Source organism: Scyliorhinus torazame, unplaced genomic scaffold (genome assembly GCF_047496885.1).
Source record: "Scyliorhinus torazame isolate Kashiwa2021f unplaced genomic scaffold, sScyTor2.1 scaffold_246, whole genome shotgun sequence".
NCBI lineage: Eukaryota > Metazoa > Chordata > Chondrichthyes > Carcharhiniformes > Scyliorhinidae > Scyliorhinus > Scyliorhinus torazame.
Window position 1 is genome coordinate 17501 of NW_027307973.1, and position 17500 is coordinate 35000.

At 56.9% G+C, this 17500-nt stretch overlaps 22 non-coding genes across 22 annotated transcripts; all 22 read right to left on the minus strand.

Moving 5' to 3' along the window:
* Nucleotides 1–145: 145 nt before the first annotated feature.
* Nucleotides 146–264, minus strand: LOC140405865 (5S ribosomal RNA). The gene has a single exon (XR_011938826.1). It is a non-coding gene; the product is annotated as a 5S ribosomal RNA (ribosomal RNA).
* Nucleotides 265–958: 694 nt separating this feature from the next.
* On the minus strand, nt 959–1077 carry LOC140405876 (5S ribosomal RNA). Its single transcript, XR_011938837.1, has one exon. It is a non-coding gene; the product is annotated as a 5S ribosomal RNA (ribosomal RNA).
* Nucleotides 1078–1771: 694 nt separating this feature from the next.
* Nucleotides 1772–1890, minus strand: LOC140405920 (5S ribosomal RNA). The gene has a single exon (XR_011938879.1). It is a non-coding gene; the product is annotated as a 5S ribosomal RNA (ribosomal RNA).
* A 690-nt stretch (nt 1891–2580) lies between these two features.
* LOC140405998 (5S ribosomal RNA) lies at nt 2581–2699 on the minus strand. The gene has a single exon (XR_011938954.1). It is a non-coding gene; the product is annotated as a 5S ribosomal RNA (ribosomal RNA).
* A 694-nt stretch (nt 2700–3393) lies between these two features.
* On the minus strand, nt 3394–3512 carry LOC140405888 (5S ribosomal RNA). Its single transcript, XR_011938848.1, has one exon. It is a non-coding gene; the product is annotated as a 5S ribosomal RNA (ribosomal RNA).
* A 694-nt stretch (nt 3513–4206) lies between these two features.
* Nucleotides 4207–4325, minus strand: LOC140405900 (5S ribosomal RNA). The gene has a single exon (XR_011938859.1). It is a non-coding gene; the product is annotated as a 5S ribosomal RNA (ribosomal RNA).
* A 694-nt stretch (nt 4326–5019) lies between these two features.
* On the minus strand, nt 5020–5138 carry LOC140405921 (5S ribosomal RNA). Its single transcript, XR_011938880.1, has one exon. It is a non-coding gene; the product is annotated as a 5S ribosomal RNA (ribosomal RNA).
* A 690-nt stretch (nt 5139–5828) lies between these two features.
* Nucleotides 5829–5947, minus strand: LOC140405982 (5S ribosomal RNA). The gene has a single exon (XR_011938938.1). It is a non-coding gene; the product is annotated as a 5S ribosomal RNA (ribosomal RNA).
* A 694-nt stretch (nt 5948–6641) lies between these two features.
* On the minus strand, nt 6642–6760 carry LOC140405911 (5S ribosomal RNA). The gene has a single exon (XR_011938870.1). It is a non-coding gene; the product is annotated as a 5S ribosomal RNA (ribosomal RNA).
* A 690-nt stretch (nt 6761–7450) lies between these two features.
* LOC140406007 (5S ribosomal RNA) lies at nt 7451–7569 on the minus strand. The gene has a single exon (XR_011938963.1). It is a non-coding gene; the product is annotated as a 5S ribosomal RNA (ribosomal RNA).
* A 694-nt stretch (nt 7570–8263) lies between these two features.
* LOC140405906 (5S ribosomal RNA) lies at nt 8264–8382 on the minus strand. Its single transcript, XR_011938865.1, has one exon. It is a non-coding gene; the product is annotated as a 5S ribosomal RNA (ribosomal RNA).
* Nucleotides 8383–9076: 694 nt separating this feature from the next.
* Nucleotides 9077–9195, minus strand: LOC140406012 (5S ribosomal RNA). The gene has a single exon (XR_011938967.1). It is a non-coding gene; the product is annotated as a 5S ribosomal RNA (ribosomal RNA).
* A 694-nt stretch (nt 9196–9889) lies between these two features.
* LOC140405907 (5S ribosomal RNA) lies at nt 9890–10008 on the minus strand. Its single transcript, XR_011938866.1, has one exon. It is a non-coding gene; the product is annotated as a 5S ribosomal RNA (ribosomal RNA).
* Nucleotides 10009–10702: 694 nt separating this feature from the next.
* Nucleotides 10703–10821, minus strand: LOC140405923 (5S ribosomal RNA). Its single transcript, XR_011938882.1, has one exon. It is a non-coding gene; the product is annotated as a 5S ribosomal RNA (ribosomal RNA).
* Nucleotides 10822–11511: 690 nt separating this feature from the next.
* On the minus strand, nt 11512–11630 carry LOC140405908 (5S ribosomal RNA). The gene has a single exon (XR_011938867.1). It is a non-coding gene; the product is annotated as a 5S ribosomal RNA (ribosomal RNA).
* Nucleotides 11631–12324: 694 nt separating this feature from the next.
* Nucleotides 12325–12443, minus strand: LOC140405935 (5S ribosomal RNA). The gene has a single exon (XR_011938893.1). It is a non-coding gene; the product is annotated as a 5S ribosomal RNA (ribosomal RNA).
* A 690-nt stretch (nt 12444–13133) lies between these two features.
* LOC140406049 (5S ribosomal RNA) lies at nt 13134–13252 on the minus strand. Its single transcript, XR_011939001.1, has one exon. It is a non-coding gene; the product is annotated as a 5S ribosomal RNA (ribosomal RNA).
* Nucleotides 13253–13946: 694 nt separating this feature from the next.
* LOC140405937 (5S ribosomal RNA) lies at nt 13947–14065 on the minus strand. The gene has a single exon (XR_011938895.1). It is a non-coding gene; the product is annotated as a 5S ribosomal RNA (ribosomal RNA).
* Nucleotides 14066–14759: 694 nt separating this feature from the next.
* Nucleotides 14760–14878, minus strand: LOC140405946 (5S ribosomal RNA). The gene has a single exon (XR_011938904.1). It is a non-coding gene; the product is annotated as a 5S ribosomal RNA (ribosomal RNA).
* A 690-nt stretch (nt 14879–15568) lies between these two features.
* Nucleotides 15569–15687, minus strand: LOC140406014 (5S ribosomal RNA). Its single transcript, XR_011938969.1, has one exon. It is a non-coding gene; the product is annotated as a 5S ribosomal RNA (ribosomal RNA).
* Nucleotides 15688–16381: 694 nt separating this feature from the next.
* Nucleotides 16382–16500, minus strand: LOC140405925 (5S ribosomal RNA). The gene has a single exon (XR_011938884.1). It is a non-coding gene; the product is annotated as a 5S ribosomal RNA (ribosomal RNA).
* A 690-nt stretch (nt 16501–17190) lies between these two features.
* On the minus strand, nt 17191–17309 carry LOC140405999 (5S ribosomal RNA). Its single transcript, XR_011938955.1, has one exon. It is a non-coding gene; the product is annotated as a 5S ribosomal RNA (ribosomal RNA).
* Between the last annotated feature and the right edge of the window lie 191 nt (nt 17310–17500).

Here is a 17500-nt window from a genome sequence, read left to right on the forward strand (position 1 = left end):
CTGAATGGCCCGACCAAGCCGCCTGCCTGAGTTGAGCCCGCAGGCAAGTGTTGGGAGGAATGGCGAGGACGCAGAGAGCAGCAAAAGGTTGGCCTGCCTCTGGTGTGGAGAGTGCTTGGCGTGAGCAGTCACTGCTGGCCGCAAAAGCCTACTGCACCTGGTATTCCCAGGCGGTCTCCCATCCAAGTACTAACCAGGCCTGAGTCTGCTTAGCTTCCGAGATCAGACGAGATCGGGCGTTTTCAGACTAGTATGGCCGTAGGCATCTGCAGCACCGTCTTCTCGCCTATTCAAGCTGGCCACCCTAGCACCCTCGCCACTTCTTCTTTCCGGTTGTTTTCAATTTTTTCTCTCTCTTTTTCTACTTCTACTTCTACTTCTCCTCCTCTTTCTCTCCTTCTCCTGCTAATTCTAGCCTATATGCCTGATACTCGCTCCCCTTCATGCCATCCCCACCGAGCTCTCTTTTTTCTTCTCCACCTCCTCAAGGAAAACTGCAAGCCCCGCCTACCTCACACCAGCCTGCCGCCTGCACGCTGCTGCCTTTCCACATTGCAACGCTGCGCACTTCTCTCAGCACAGCCAGCACAAGGGTCAGGCAGGCAATGCAAGCCAGCTCTCTCTTCCTTCGCTTTCCACACCAGCCCCAATGCCACAACTTGCATTCATGCGGCGCCTTCAGGCTAGGAGAGAGAACGTCCTGCCGACACACTGGCTTGCGGCCACACGGGCCAGCTGGCGTGCCCATCAAAGTGCAGCACGCCAAGGCACACAACCGTGCTGCGTTGCAAAGGCCCGGCAAAGCTGCAGCAGCTGAATGGCCCGACCAAGCCGCCTGCCTGAGTTGAGCCCGCAGGCAAGTGTTGGGAGGAATGGCGAGGACGCAGAGAGCAGCAAAAGGTTGGCCTGCCTCTGGTGTGGAGAGTGCTTGGCGTGAGCAGTCACTGCTGGCCGCAAAAGCCTACTGCACCTGGTATTCCCAGGCGGTCTCCCATCCAAGTACTAACCAGGCCTGAGTCTGCTTAGCTTCCGAGATCAGACGAGATCGGGCGTTTTCAGACTAGTATGGCCGTAGGCATCTGCAGCACCGTCTTCTCGCCTATTCAAGCTGGCCACCCTAGCACCCTCGCCACTTCTTCTTTCCGGTTGTTTTCAATTTTTTCTCTCTCTTTTTCTACTTCTACTTCTACTTCTCCTCCTCTTTCTCTCCTTCTCCTGCTAATTCTAGCCTATATGCCTGATACTCGCTCCCCTTCATGCCGTCCCCACCTAGCTCTCTTTTTTCTTCTCCACCTCCCCAAGGAAAACTGCAAGCCCCGCCCACCTCACACCAGCCTGCCGCCTGCACGCTGCTGCCTTTCCACATTGCAACGCTGCGCACTTCTCTCAGCACAGCCAGCACAAGGGTCAGGCAGGCAATGCAAGCCAGCTCTCTCTTCCTTCGCTTTCCACACCAGCCCCAATGCCACAACTTGCATTCATGCGGCGCCTTCAGGCTAGGAGAGAGAACGTCCTGCCGACACACTGGCTTGCGGCCACACGGGCCAGCTGGCGTGCCCATCAAAGTGCAGCACGCCAAGGCACCCAACCGTGCTGCGTTGCAAAGGCCCGGCAAAGCTGCAGCAGCTGAATGGCCCGACCAAGCCGCCTGCCTGAGTTGAGCCCGCAGGCAAGTGTTGGGAGGAATGGCGAGGACGCAGAGAGCAGCAAAAGGTTGGCCTGCCTCTGGTGTGGAGAGTGCTTGGCGTGAGCAGTCACTGCTGGCCGCAAAAGCCTACTGCACCTGGTATTCCCAGGCGGTTTCCCATCCAAGTACTAACCAGGCCTGAGTCTGCTTAGCTTCCGAGATCAGACGAGATCGGGCGTTTTCAGACTAGTATGGCCGTAGGCATCTGCAGCACCGTCTTCTCGCCTATTCAAGCTGGCCACCCTAGCACCCTCGCCACTTCTTCTTTCCGGTTGTTTTCAATTTTTTCTCTCTCTTTTTCTACTTCTACTTCTACTTCTCCTCCTCTTTCTCTCCTTCTCCTGCTAATTCTAGCCTATATGCCTGATACTCGCTCCCCTTCATGCCATCCCCACCGAGCTCTCTTTTTTCTTCTCCACCTCCTCAAGGAAAACTGCAAGCCCCGCCTACCTCACACCAGCCTGCCGCCTGCACGCTGCTGCCTTTCCACATTGCAACGCTGCGCACTTCTCTCAGCACAGCCAGCACAAGGGTCAGGCAGGCAATGCAAGCCAGCTCTCTCTTCCTTCGCTTTCCACACCAGCCCCAATGCCACAACTTGCATTCATGCGGCGCCTTCAGGCTAGGAGAACGTCCTGCCGACACACTGGCTTGCGGCCACACGGGCCAGCTGGCGGGCCCATTAAAGTGCAGCACGCCAAGGCAACCAACCGTGCTGCGTTGCAAAGGTCCGGCAAAGCTGCAGCAGCTGAATGGCCCGACCAAGCCGCCTGCCTGAGTTGAGCCCGCAGGCAAGTGTTGGGAGGAATGGCGAGGACGCAGAGAGCAGCAAAAGGTTGGCCTGCCTCTGGTGTGGAGAGTGCTTGGCGTGAGCAGTCTCTGCTGGCCGCAAAAGCCTACTGCACCTGGTATTCCCAGGCGGTCTCCCATCCAAGTACTAACCAGGCCTGAGTCTGCTTAGCTTCCGAGATCAGACGAGATCGGGCGTTTTCAGACTAGCATGGCCATAAGCATCTGCAGCACCGTCTTCTCACCTATTCAAGCTGGCCACGCTAGCACCCTCGCAACTTCTTCTTTCCGGTTGTTTTCAATTTTTTCTCTCTCTTTTTCTACTTCTACTTCTACTTCTCCTCCTCTTTCTCTCCTTCACCTGCTAATTCTAGCCTATATGCCTGATACGCGCTCCCCTTCATGCCGTCCCCACCTAGCTCTCTTTTTTCTTCTCCACCTCCCCAAGGAAAACTGCAAGCCCCGCCCACCTCACACCAGCCTGCCGCCTGCACGCTGCTGCCTTTCCACATTGCAACGCTGCGCACTTCTCTCAGCACAGCCAGCACAAGGGTCAGGCAGGCAATGCAAGCCAGCTCTCTCTTCCTTCGCTTTCCACACCAGCCCCAATGCCACAACTTGCATTCATGCGGCGCCTTCAGGCTAGGAGAGAGAACGTCCTGCCGACACACTGGCTTGCGGCCACACGGGCCAGCTGGCGTGCCCATCAAAGTGCAGCACGCCAAGGCACACAACCGTGCTGCGTTGCAAAGGCCCGGCAAAGCTGCAGCAGCTGAATGGCCCGACCAAGCCGCCTGCCTGAGTTGAGCCCGCAGGCAAGTGTTGGGAGGAATGGCGAGGACGCAGAGAGCAGCAAAAGGTTGGCCTGCCTCTGGTGTGGAGAGTGCTTGGCGTGAGCAGTCACTGCTGGCCGCAAAAGCCTACTGCACCTGGTATTCCCAGGCGGTCTCCCATCCAAGTACTAACCAGGCCTGAGTCTGCTTAGCTTCCGAGATCAGACGAGATCGGGCGTTTTCAGACTAGTATGGCCGTAGGCATCTGCAGCACCGTCTTCTCGCCTATTCAAGCTGGCCACCCTAGCACCCTCGCCACTTCTTCTTTCCGGTTGTTTTCAATTTTTTCTCTCTCTTTTTCTACTTCTACTTCTACTTCTCCTCCTCTTTCTCTCCTTCTCCTGCTAATTCTAGCCTATATGCCTGATACTCGCTCCCCTTCATGCCATCCCCACCGAGCTCTCTTTTTTCTTCTCCACCTCCTCAAGGAAAACTGCAAGCCCCGCCTACCTCACACCAGCCTGCCGCCTGCACGCTGCTGCCTTTCCACATTGCAACGCTGCGCACTTCTCTCAGCACAGCCAGCACAAGGGTCAGGCAGGCAATGCAAGCCAGCTCTCTCTTCCTTCGCTTTCCACACCAGCCCCAATGCCACAACTTGCATTCATGCGGCGCCTTCAGGCTAGGAGAGAGAACGTCCTGCCGACACACTGGCTTGCGGCCACACGGGCCAGCTGGCGTGCCCATCAAAGTGCAGCACGCCAAGGCACACAACCGTGCTGCGTTGCAAAGGCCCGGCAAAGCTGCAGCAGCTGAATGGCCCGACCAAGCCGCCTGCCTGAGTTGAGCCCGCAGGCAAGTGTTGGGAGGAATGGCGAGGACGCAGAGAGCAGCAAAAGGTTGGCCTGCCTCTGGTGTGGAGAGTGCTTGGCGTGAGCAGTCACTGCTGGCCGCAAAAGCCTACTGCACCTGGTATTCCCAGGCGGTCTCCCATCCAAGTACTAACCAGGCCTGAGTCTGCTTAGCTTCCGAGATCAGACGAGATCGGGCGTTTTCAGACTAGTATGGCCGTAGGCATCTGCAGCACCGTCTTCTCGCCTATTCAAGCTGGCCACCCTAGCACCCTCGCCACTTCTTCTTTCCGGTTGTTTTCAATTTTTTCTCTCTCTTTTTCTACTTCTACTTCTACTTCTCCTCCTCTTTCTCTCCTTCTCCTGCTAATTCTAGCCTATATGCCTGATACTCGCTCCCCTTCATGCCGTCCCCACCTAGCTCTCTTTTTTCTTCTCCACCTCCCCAAGGAAAACTGCAAGCCCCGCCCACCTCACACCAGCCTGCCGCCTGCACGCTGCTGCCTTTCCACATTGCAACGCTGCGCACTTCTCTCAGCACAGCCAGCACAAGGGTCAGGCAGGCAATGCAAGCCAGCTCTCTCTTCCTTCGCTTTCCACACCAGCCCCAATGCCACAACTTGCATTCATGCGGCGCCTTCAGGCTAGGAGAGAGAACGTCCTGCCGACACACTGGCTTGCGGCCACACGGGCCAGCTGGCGTGCCCATCAAAGTGCAGCACGCCAAGGCACCCAACCGTGCTGCGTTGCAAAGGCCCGGCAAAGCTGCAGCAGCTGAATGGCCCGACCAAGCCGCCTGCCTGAGTTGAGCCCGCAGGCAAGTGTTGGGAGGAATGGCGAGGACGCAGAGAGCAGCAAAAGGTTGGCCTGCCTCTGGTGTGGAGAGTGCTTGGCGTGAGCAGTCACTGCTGGCCGCAAAAGCCTACTGCACCTGGTATTCCCAGGCGGTTTCCCATCCAAGTACTAACCAGGCCTGAGTCTGCTTAGCTTCCGAGATCAGACGAGATCGGGCGTTTTCAGACTAGTATGGCCGTAGGCATCTGCAGCACCGTCTTCTCGCCTATTCAAGCTGGCCACCCTAGCACCCTCGCCACTTCTTCTTTCCGGTTGTTTTCAATTTTTTCTCTCTCTTTTTCTACTTCTACTTCTACTTCTCCTCCTCTTTCTCTCCTTCTCCTGCTAATTCTAGCCTATATGCCTGATACTCGCTCCCCTTCATGCCATCCCCACCGAGCTCTCTTTTTTCTTCTCCACCTCCTCAAGGAAAACTGCAAGCCCCGCCTACCTCACACCAGCCTGCCGCCTGCACGCTGCTGCCTTTCCACATTGCAACGCTGCGCACTTCTCTCAGCACAGCCAGCACAAGGGTCAGGCAGGCAATGCAAGCCAGCTCTCTCTTCCTTCGCTTTCCACACCAGCCCCAATGCCACAACTTGCATTCATGCGGCGCCTTCAGGCTAGGAGAACGTCCTGCCGACACACTGGCTTGCGGCCACACGGGCCAGCTGGCGGGCCCATCAAAGTGCAGCACGCCAAGGCACCCAACCGTGCTGCGTTGCAAAGGCCCGGCAAAGCTGCAGCAGCTGAATGGCCCGACCAAGCCGCCTGCCTGAGTTGAGCCCGCAGGCAAGTGTTGGGAGGAATGGCGAGGACGCAGAGAGCAGCAAAAGGTTGGCCTGCCTCTGGTGTGGAGAGTGCTTGGCGTGAGCAGTCTCTGCTGGCCGCAAAAGCCTACTGCACCTGGTATTCCCAGGCGGTCTCCCATCCAAGTACTAACCAGGCCTGAGTCTGCTTAGCTTCCGAGATCAGACGAGATCAAGCGTTTTCAGACTAGTATGGCCGTAGGCATCTGCAGCACCGTCTTCTCGCCTATTCAAGCTGGCCACCCTAGCACCCTCGCCACTTCTTCTTTCCGGTTGTTTTCAATTTTTTCTCTCTCTTTTTCTACTTCTACTTCTACTTCTCCTCCTCTTTCTCTCCTTCTCCTGCTAATTCTAGCCTATATGCCTGATACTCGCTCCCCTTCATGCCGTCCCCACCTAGCTCTCTTTTTTCTTCTCCACCTCCCCAAGGAAAACTGCAAGCCCCGCCCACCTCACACCAGCCTGCCGCCTGCACGCTGCTGCCTTTCCACATTGCAACGCTGCGCACTTCTCTCAGCACAGCCAGCACAAGGGTCAGGCAGGCAATGCAAGCCAGCTCTCTCTTCCTTCGCTTTCCACACCAGCCCCAATGCCACAACTTGCATTCATGCGGCGCCTTCAGGCTAGGAGAGAGAACGTCCTGCCGACACACTGGCTTGCGGCCACACGGGCCAGCTGGCGTGCCCATCAAAGTGCAGCACGCCAAGGCACACAACCGTGCTGCGTTGCAAAGGCCCGGCAAAGCTGCAGCAGCTGAATGGCCCGACCAAGCCGCCTGCCTGAGTTGAGCCCGCAGGCAAGTGTTGGGAGGAATGGCGAGGACGCAGAGAGCAGCAAAAGGTTGGCCTGCCTCTGGTGTGTAGAGTGCTTGGCGTGAGCAGTCTCTGCTGGCCGCAAAAGCCTACTGCACCTGGTATTCCCAGGCGGTCTCCCATCCAAGTACTAACCAGGCCTGAGTCTGCTTAGCTTCCGAGATCAGACGAGATCGGGCGTTTTCAGACTAGTATGGCCGTAGGCATCTGCAGCACCGTCTTCTCGCCTATTCAAGCTGGCCACCCTAGCACCCTCGCCACTTCTTCTTTCCGGTTGTTTTCAATTTTTTCTCTCTCTTTTTCTACTTCTACTTCTACTTCTCCTCCTCTTTCTCTCCTTCTCCTGCTAATTCTAGCCTATATGCCTGATACTCGCTCCCCTTCATGCCGTCCCCACCTAGCTCTCTTTTTTCTTCTCCACCTCCCCAAGGAAAACTGCAAGCCCCGCCCACCTCACACCAGCCTGCCGCCTGCACGCTGCTGCCTTTCCACATTGCAACGCTGCGCACTTCTCTCAGCACAGCCAGCACAAGGGTCAGGCAGGCAATGCAAGCCAGCTCTCTCTTCCTTCGCTTTCCACACCAGCCCCAATGCCACAACTTGCATTCATGCGGCGCCTTCAGGCTAGGAGAACGTCCTGCCGACACACTGGCTTGCGGCCACACGGGCCAGCTGGCGGGCCCATCAAAGTGCAGCACGCCAAGGCACCCAACCGTGCTGCGTTGCAAAGGCCCGGCAAAGCTGCAGCAGCTGAATGGCCCGACCAAGCCGCCTGCCTGAGTTGAGCCCGCAGGCAAGTGTTGGGAGGAATGGCGAGGACGCAGAGAGCAGCAAAAGGTTGGCCTGCCTCTGGTGTGGAGAGTGCTTGGCGTGAGCAGTCTCTGCTGGCCGCAAAAGCCTACTGCACCTGGTATTCCCAGGCGGTCTCCCATCCAAGTACTAACCAGGCCTGAGTCTGCTTAGCTTCCGAGATCAGATGAGATCGGGCATTTTCAGACTAGCATGGCCATAAGCATCTGCAGCACCGTCTTCTCGCCTATTCAAGCTGGCCACGCTAGCACCCTCGCAACTTCTTCTTTCCGGTTGTTTTCAATTTTTTATCTCTCTTTTTCTACTTCTACTTCTACTTCTCCTCCTCTTTCTCTCCTTCACCTGCTAATTCTAGCCTATATGCCCGATACGCGCTCCCCTTCATGCCGTCCCCACCGAGCTCTCTTTTTTCTTCTCCACCTCCCCAAGGAAAACTGCAAGCCCCGCCCACCTCACACCAGCCTGCCGCCTGCACGCTGCTGCCTTTCCACATTGCAATGCTGTGCACTTCTCTCAGCACAGCCAGCACAAGGGTCAGGCAGGCAATGCAAGCCAGCTCTCTCTTCCTTCGCTTTCCACACCAGCCCCAATGCCACAACTTGCATTCATGCGGCGCCTTCAGGCTAGGAGAGAGAACGTCCTGCCGACACACTGGCTTGCGGCCACACGGGCCAGCTGGCGTGCCCATCAAAGTGCAGCACGCCAAGGCACACAACCGTGCTGCGTTGCAAAGGCCCGGCAAAGCTGCAGCAGCTGAATGGCCCGACCAAGCCGCCTGCCTGAGTTGAGCCCGCAGGCAAGTGTTGGGAGGAATGGCGAGGACGCAGAGAGCAGCAAAAGGTTGGCCTGCCTCTGGTGTGGAGAGTGCTTGGCGTGAGCAGTCTCTGCTGGCCGCAAAAGCCTACTGCACCTGGTATTCCCAGGCGGTCTCCCATCCAAGTACTAACCAGGCCTGAGTCTGCTTAGCTTCCGAGATCAGACGAGATCGGGCGTTTACAGACTAGTATGGCCGTAGGCATCTGCATCACCGTCTTCTCGCCTATTCAAGCTGGCCACCCTAGCACCCTCGCCACTTCTTCTTTCCGGTTGTTTTCAATTTTTTCTCTCTCTTTTTCTACTTCTACTTCTACTTCTCCTCCTCTTTCTCTCCTTCTCCTGCTAATTCTAGCCTATATGCCTGATACTCGCTCCCCTTCATGCCGTCCCCACCTAGCTCTCTTTTTTCTTCTCCACCTCCCCAAGGAAAACTGCAAGCCCCGCCCACCTCACACCAGCCTGCCGCCTGCACGCTGCTGCCTTTCCACATTGCAACGCTGCGCACTTCTCTCAGCACAGCCAGCACAAGGGTCAGGCAGGCAATGCAAGCCAGCTCTCTCTTCCTTCGCTTTCCACACCAGCCCCAATGCCACAACTTGCATTCATGCGGCGCCTTCAGGCTAGGAGAGAGAACGTCCTGCCGACACACTGGCTTGCGGCCACACGGGCCAGCTGGCGTGCCCATCAAAGTGCAGCACGCCAAGGCACACAACCGTGCTGCGTTGCAAAGGCCCGGCAAAGCTGCAGCAGCTGAATGGCCCGACCAAGCCGCCTGCCTGAGTTGAGCCCGCAGGCAAGTGTTGGGAGGAATGGCGAGGACGCAGAGAGCAGCAAAAGGTTGGCCTGCCTCTGGTGTGGAGAGTGCTTGGCGTGAGCAGTCTCTGCTGGCCGCAAAAGCCTACTGCACCTGGTATTCCCAGGCGGTCTCCCATCCAAGTACTAACCAGGCCTGAGTCTGCTTAGTTTCCGAGATCAGACGAGATCGGGCATTTTCAGACTAGCATGGCCATAAGCATCTGCAGCACCGTCTTCTCACCTATTCAAGTTGGCCACGCTAGCACCCTCGCAACTTCTTCTTTCCGGTTGTTTTCAATTTTTTCTCTCTCTTTTTCTACTTCTACTTCTACTTCTCCTCCTCTTTCTCTCCTTCACCTGCTAATTCTAGCCTATATGCCTGATACGCGCTCCCCTTCATGCCGTCCCCACCTAGCTCTCTTTTTTCTTCTCCACCTCCCCAAGGAAAACTGCAAGCCCCGCCCACCTCACACCAGCCTGCCGCCTGCACGCTGCTGCCTTTCCACATTGCAATGCTGTGCACTTCTCTCAGCACAGCCAGCACAAGGGTCAGGCAGGCAATGCAAGCCAGCTCTCTCTTCCTTCGCTTTCCACACCAGCCCCAATGCCACAACTTGCATTCATGCGGCGCCTTCAGGCTAGGAGAGAGAACGTCCTGCCGACACACTGGCTTGCGGCCACACGGGCCAGCTGGCGTGCCCATCAAAGTGCAGCACGCCAAGGCACACAACCGTGCTGCGTTGCAAAGGCCCGGCAAAGCTGCAGCAGCTGAATGGCCCGACCAAGCCGCCTGCCTGAGTTGAGCCCGCAGGCAAGTGTTGGGAGGAATGGCGAGGACGCAGAGAGCAGCAAAAGGTTGGCCTGCCTCTGGTGTGGAGAGTGCTTGGCGTGAGCAGTCTCTGCTGGCCGCAAAAGCCTACTGCACCTGGTATTCCCAGGCGGTCTCCCATCCAAGTACTAACCAGGCCTGAGTCTGCTTAGCTTCCGAGATCAGACGAGATCGGGCGTTTACAGACTAGTATGGCCGTAGGCATCTGCATCACCGTCTTCTCGCCTATTCAAGCTGGCCACCCTAGCACCCTCGCCACTTCTTCTTTCCGGTTGTTTTCAATTTTTTCTCTCTCTTTTTCTACTTCTACTTCTACTTCTCCTCCTCTTTCTCTCCTTCTCCTGCTAATTCTAGCCTATATGCCTGATACTCGCTCCCCTTCATGCCGTCCCCACCTAGCTCTCTTTTTTCTTCTCCACCTCCCCAAGGAAAACTGCAAGCCCCGCCCACCTCACACCAGCCTGCCGCCTGCACGCTGCTGCCTTTCCACATTGCAACGCTGCGCACTTCTCTCAGCACAGCCAGCACAAGGGTCAGGCAGGCAATGCAAGCCAGCTCTCTCTTCCTTCGCTTTCCACACCAGCCCCAATGCCACAACTTGCATTCATGCGGCGCCTTCAGGCTAGGAGAGAGAACGTCCTGCCGACACACTTGCTTGCGGCCACACGGGCCAGCTGGCGTGCCCATCAAAGTGCAGCACGCCAAGGCACACAACCGTGCTGCGTTGCAAAGGCCCGGCAAAGCTGCAGCAGCTGAATGGCCCGACCAAGCCGCCTGCCTGAGTTGAGCCCGCAGGCAAGTGTTGGGAGGAATGGCGAGGACGCAGAGAGCAGCAAAAGGTTGGCCTGCCTCTGGTGTGGAGAGTGCTTGGCGTGAGCAGTCTCTGCTGGCCGCAAAAGCCTACTGCACCTGGTATTCCCAGGCGGTCTCCCATCCAAGTACTAACCAGGCCTGAGTCTGCTTAGCTTCCGAGATCAGACGAGATCGGGCGTTTTCAGACTAGTATGGCCGTAGGCATCTGCAGCACCGTCTTCTCGCCTATTCAAGCTGGCCACCCTAGCACCCTCGCCACTTCTTCTTTCCGGTTGTTTTCAATTTTTTCTCTCTCTTTTTCTACTTCTACTTCTACTTCTCCTCCTCTTTCTCTCCTTCTCCTGCTAATTCTAGCCTATATGCCTGATACTCGCTCCCCTTCATGCCGTCCCCACCTAGCTCTCTTTTTTCTCCTCCACCTCCCCAAGGAAAACTGCAAGCCCCGCCCACCTCACACCAGCCTGCCGCCTGCACGCTGCTGCCTTTCCACATTGCAACGCTGCGCACTTCTCTCAGCACAGCCAGCACAAGGGTCAGGCAGGCAATGCAAGCCAGCTCTCTCTTCCTTCGCTTTCCACACCAGCCCCAATGCCACAACTTGCATTCATGCGGCGCCTTCAGGCTAGGAGAACGTCCTGCCGACACACTGGCTTGCGGCCACACGGGCCAGCTGGCGGGCCCATTAAAGTGCAGCACGCCAAGGCAACCAACCGTGCTGCGTTGCAAAGGTCCGGCAAAGCTGCAGCAGCTGAATGGCCCGACCAAGCCGCCTGCCTGAGTTGAGCCCGCAGGCAAGTGTTGGGAGGAATGGCGAGGACGCAGAGAGCAGCAAAAGGTTGGCCTGCCTCTGGTGTGGAGAGTGCTTGGCGTGAGCAGTCTCTGCTGGCCGCAAAAGCCTACTGCACCTGGTATTCCCAGGCGGTCTCCCATCCAAGTACTAACCAGGCCTGAGTCTGCTTAGCTTCCGAGATCAGACGAGATCGGGCGTTTACAGACTAGTATGGCCGTAGGCATCTGCATCACCGTCTTCTCGCCTATTCAAGCTGGCCACCCTAGCACCCTCGCCACTTCTTCTTTCCGGTTGTTTTCAATTTTTTCTCTCTCTTTTTCTACTTCTACTTCTACTTCTCCTCCTCTTTCTCTCCTTCTCCTGCTAATTCTAGCCTATATGCCTGATACTCGCTCCCCTTCATGCCGTCCCCACCTAGCTCTCTTTTTTCTTCTCCACCTCCCCAAGGAAAACTGCAAGCCCCGCCCACCTCACACCAGCCTGCCGCCTGCACGCTGCTGCCTTTCCACATTGCAACGCTGCGCACTTCTCTCAGCACAGCCAGCACAAGGGTCAGGCAGGCAATGCAAGCCAGCTCTCTCTTCCTTCGCTTTCCACACCAGCCCCAATGCCACAACTTGCATTCATGCGGCGCCTTCAGGCTAGGAGAGAGAACGTCCTGCCGACACACTGGCTTGCGGCCACACGGGCCAGCTGGCGTGCCCATCAAAGTGCAGCACGCCAAGGCACACAACCGTGCTGCGTTGCAAAGGCCCGGCAAAGCTGCAGCAGCTGAATGGCCCGACCAAGCCGCCTGCCTGAGTTGAGCCCGCAGGCAAGTGTTGGGAGGAATGGCGAGGACGCAGAGAGCAGCAAAAGGTTGGCCTGCCTCTGGTGTGGAGAGTGCTTGGCGTGAGCAGTCTCTGCTGGCCGCGAAAGCCTACTGCACCTGGTATTCCCAGGCGGTCTCCCATCCAAGTACTAACCAGGCCTGAGTCTGCTTAGCTTCCGAGATCAGACGAGATCGGGCGTTTTCAGACTAGTATGGCCGTAGGCATCTGCAGCACCGTCTTCTCGCCTATTCAAGCTGGCCACCCTAGCACCCTCGCCACTTCTTCTTTCCGGTTGTTTTCAATTTTTTCTCTCTCTTTTTCTACTTCTACTTCTACTTCTCCTCCTCTTTCTCTCCTTCTCCTGCTAATTCTAGCCTATATGCCTGATACTCGCTCCCCTTCATGCCGTCCCCACCTAGCTCTCTTTTTTCTCCTCCACCTCCCCAAGGAAAACTGCAAGCCCCGCCCACCTCACACCAGCCTGCCGCCTGCACGCTGCTGCCTTTCCACATTGCAACGCTGCGCACTTCTCTCAGCACAGCCAGCACAAGGGTCAGGCAGGCAATGCAAGCCAGCTCTCTCTTCCTTCGCTTTCCACACCAGCCCCAATGCCACAACTTGCATTCATGCGGCGCCTTCAGGCTAGGAGAACGTCCTGCCGACACACTGGCTTGCGGCCACACGGGCCAGCTGGCGGGCCCATTAAAGTGCAGCACGCCAAGGCAACCAACCGTGCTGCGTTGCAAAGGTCCGGCAAAGCTGCAGCAGCTGAATGGCCCGACCAAGCCGCCTGCCTGAGTTGAGCCCGCAGGCAAGTGTTGGGAGGAATGGCGAGGACGCAGAGAGCAGCAAAAGGTTGGCCTGCCTCTCGTGTGGAGAGTGCTTGGCGTGAGCAGTCTCTGCTGGCCGCAAAAGCCTACTGCACCTGGTATTCCCAGGCGGTCTCCCATCCAAGTACTAACCAGACCTGAGTCTGCTTAGCTTCCGAGATCAGACGAGATCGGGCATTTTCAGACTAGCATGGCCATAAGCATCTGCAGCACCGTCTTCTCACCTATTCAAGCTGGCCACGCTAGCACCCTCGCAACTTCTTCTTTCCGGTTGTTTTCAATTTTTTCTCTCTCTTTTTCTACTTCTACTTCTACTTCTCCTCCTCTTTCTCTCCTTCTCCTGCTAATTCTAGCCTATATGCCTGATACTCGCTCCCCTTCATGCCATCCCCACCGAGCTCTCTTTTTTCTTCTCCACCTCCTCAAGGAAAACTGCAAGCCCCGCCTACCTCACACCAGCCTGCCGCCTGCACGCTGCTGCCTTTCCACATTGCAACGCTGCGCACTTCTCTCAGCACAGCCAGCACAAGGGTCAGGCAGGCAATGCAAGCCAGCTCTCTCTTCCTTCGCTTTCCACACCAGCCCCAATGCCACAACTTGCATTCATGCGGCGCCTTCAGGCTAGGAGAGAGAACGTCCTGCCGACACACTGGCTTGCGGCCACACGGGCCAGCTGGCGTGCCCATCAAAGTGCAGCACGCCAAGGCACACAACCGTGCTGCGTTGCAAAGGCCCGGCAAAGCTGCAGCAGCTGAATGGCCCGACCAAGCCGCCTGCCTGAGTTGAGCCCGCAGGCAAGTGTTGGGAGGAATGGCGAGGACGCAGAGAGCAGCAAAAGGTTGGCCTGCCTCTGGTGTGGAGAGTGCTTGGCGTGAGCAGTCTCTGCTGGCCGCAAAAGCCTACTGCACCTGGTATTCCCAGGCGGTCTCCCATCCAAGTACTAACCAGGCCTGAGTCTGCTTAGCTTCCGAGATCAGACGAGATCAGGCGTTTTCAGACTAGTATGGCCGTAGGCATCTGCATCACCGTCTTCTCGCCTATTCAAGCTGGCCACCCTAGCACCCTCGCCACTTCTTCTTTCCGGTTGTTTTCAATTTTTTCTCTCTCTTTTTCTACTTCTACTTCTACTTCTCCTCCTCTTTCTCTCCTTCTCCTGCTAATTCTAGCCTATATGCCTGATACTCGCTCCCCTTCATGCCATCCCCACCGAGCTCTCTTTTTTCTTCTCCACCTCCTCAAGGAAAACTGCAAGCCCCGCCTACCTCACACCAGCCTGCCGCCTGCACGCTGCTGCCTTTCCACATTGCAACGCTGCGCACTTCTCTCAGCACAGCCAGCACAAGGGTCAGGCAGGCAATGCAAGCCAGCTCTCTCTTCCTTCGCTTTCCACACCAGCCCCAATGCCACAACTTGCATTCATGCGGCGCCTTCAGGCTAGGAGAGAGAACATCCTGCCGACACACTGGCTTGCGGCCACACGGGCCAGCTGGCGTGCCCATCAAAGTGCAGCACGCCAAGGCACACAACCGTGCTGCGTTGCAAAGGCCCGGCAAAGCTGCAGCAGCTGAATGGCCCGACCAAGCCGCCTGCCTGAGTTGAGCCCGCAGGCAAGTGTTGGGAGGAATGGCGAGGACGCAGAGAGCAGCAAAAGGTTGGCCTGCCTCTGGTGTGGAGAGTGCTTGGCGTGAGCAGTCACTGCTGGCCGCAAAAGCCTACTGCACCTGGTATTCCCAGGCGGTCTCCCATCCAAGTACTAACCAGGCCTGAGTCTGCTTAGCTTCCGAGATCAGACGAGATCGGGCGTTTTCAGACTAGTATGGCCGTAGGCATCTGCAGCACCGTCTTCTCGCCTATTCAAGCTGGCCACCCTAGCACCCTCGCCACTTCTTCTTTCCGGTTGTTTTCAATTTTTTCTCTCTCTTTTTCTACTTCTACTTCTACTTCTCCTCCTCTTTCTCTCCTTCTCCTGCTAATTCTAGCCTATATGCCTGATACTCGCTCCCCTTCATGCCGTCCCCACCTAGCTCTCTTTTTTCTTCTCCACCTCCCCAAGGAAAACTGCAAGCCCCGCCCACCTCACACCAGCCTGCCGCCTGCACGCTGCTGCCTTTCCACATTGCAACGCTGCGCACTTCTCTCAGCACAGCCAGCACAAGGGTCAGGCAGGCAATGCAAGCCAGCTCTCTCTTCCTTCGCTTTCCACACCAGCCCCAATGCCACAACTTGCATTCATGCGGCGCCTTCAGGCTAGGAGAACGTCCTGCCGACACACTGGCTTGCGGCCACACGGGCCAGCTGGCGGGCCCATTAATGTGCAGCACGCCAAGGCAACCAACCGTGCTGCGTTGCAAAGGTCCGGCAAAGCTGCAGCAGCTGAATGGCCCGACCAAGCCGCCTGCCTGAGTTGAGCCCGCAGGCAAGTGTTGGGAGGAATGGCGAGGACGCAGAGAGCAGCAAAAGGTTGGCCTGCCTCTGGTGTGGAGAGTGCTTGGCGTGAGCAGTCTCTGCTGGCCGCAAAAGCCTACTGCACCTGGTATTCCCAGGCGGTCTCCCATCCAAGTACTAACCAGGCCTGAGTCTGCTTAGCTTCCGAGATCAGACGAGATCGGGCATTTTCAGACTAGCATGGCCATAAGCATCTGCAGCACCGTCTTCTCACCTATTCAAGCTGGCCACGCTAGCACCCTCGCAACTTCTTCTTTCCGGTTGTTTTCAATTTTTTCTCTCTCTTTTTCTACTTCTACTTCTACTTCTCCTCCTCTTTCTCTCCTTCTCCTGCTAATTCTAGCCTATATGCCTGATACTCGCTCCCCTTCATGCCATCCCCACCGAGCTCTCTTTTTTCTTCTCCACCTCCTCAAGGAAAACTGCAAGCCCCGCCTACCTCACACCAGCCTGCCGCCTGCACGCTGCTGCCTTTCCACATTGCAACGCTGCGCACTTCTCTCAGCACAGCCAGCACAAGGGTCAGGCAGGCAATGCAAGCCAGCTCTCTCTTCCTTCGCTTTCCACACCAGCCCCAATGCCACAACTTGCATTCATGCGGCGCCTTCAGGCTAGGAGAGAGAACATCCTGCCGACACACTGGCTTGCGGCCACACGGGCCAGCTGGCGTGCCCATCAAAGTGCAGCACGCCAAGGCACACAACCGTGCTGCGTTGCAAAGACCCGGCAAAGCTGCAGCAGCTGAATGGCCCGACCAAGCCGCCTGCCTGAGTTGAGCCCGCAGGCAAGTGTTGGGAGGAATGGCGAGGACGCAGAGAGCAGCAAAAGGTTGGCCTGCCTCTGGTGTGGAGAGTGCTTGGCGTGAGCAGTCACTGCTGGCCGCAAAAACCTACTGCACCTGGTATTCCCAGGCGGTCTCCCATCCAAGTACTAACCAGGCCTGAGTCTGCTTAGCTTCCGAGATCAGACGAGATCGGGCGTTTTCAGACTAGTATGGCCGTAGGCATCTGCAGCACCGTCTTCTCGCCTATTCAAGCTGGCCACCCTAGCACCCTCGCCACTTCTTCTTTCCGGTTGTTTTCAATTTTTTCTCTCTCTTTTTCTACTTCTACTTCTACTTCTCCTCCTCTTTCTCTCCTTCTCCTGCTAATTCTAGCCTATATGCCTGATACTCGCTCCCCTTCATGCCGTCCCCACCTAGCTCTCTTTTTTCTTCTCCACCTCCCCAAGGAAAACTGCAAGCCCCGCCCACCTCACACCAGCCTGCCGCCTGCACGCTGCTGCCTTTCCACATTGCAACGCTGCGCACTTCTCTCAGCACAGCCAGCACAAGGGTCAGGCAGGCAATGCAAGCCAGCTCTCTCTTCCTTCGCTTTCCACACCAGCCCCAATGCCACAACTTGCATTCATGCGGCGCCTTCAGGCTAGGAGAACGTCCTGCCGACACACTGGCTTGCGGCCACACGGGCCAGCTGGCGGGCCCATTAAAGTGCAGCACGCCAAGGCAACCAACCGTGCTGCGTTGCAAAGGTCCGGCAAAGCTGCAGCAGCTGAATGGCCCGACCAAGCCGCCTGCCTGAGTTGAGCCCGCAGGCAAGTGTTGGGAGGAATGGCGAGGACGCAGAGAGCAGCAAAAGGTTGGCCTGCCTCTGGTGTGGAGAGTGCTTGGCGTGAGCAGTCTCTGCTGGCCGCAAAAGCCTACTGCACCTGGTATTCCCAGGCGGTCTCCCATCCAAGTACTAACCAGGCCTGAGTCTGCTTAGCTTCCGAGATCAGACGAGATCGGGCGTTTTCAGACTAGCATGGCCATAAGCATCTGCAGCACCGTCTTCTCACCTATTCAAGCTGGCCACGCTAGCACCCTCGCAACTTCTTCTTTCCGGTTGTTTTCAATTTTTTCTCTCTCTTTTTCTACTTCTACTTCTACTTCTCCTCCTCTTTCTCTCCTTCACCTGCTAATTCTAGCCTATATGCCTGATACGCGCTCCCCTTCATGCCGTCCCCA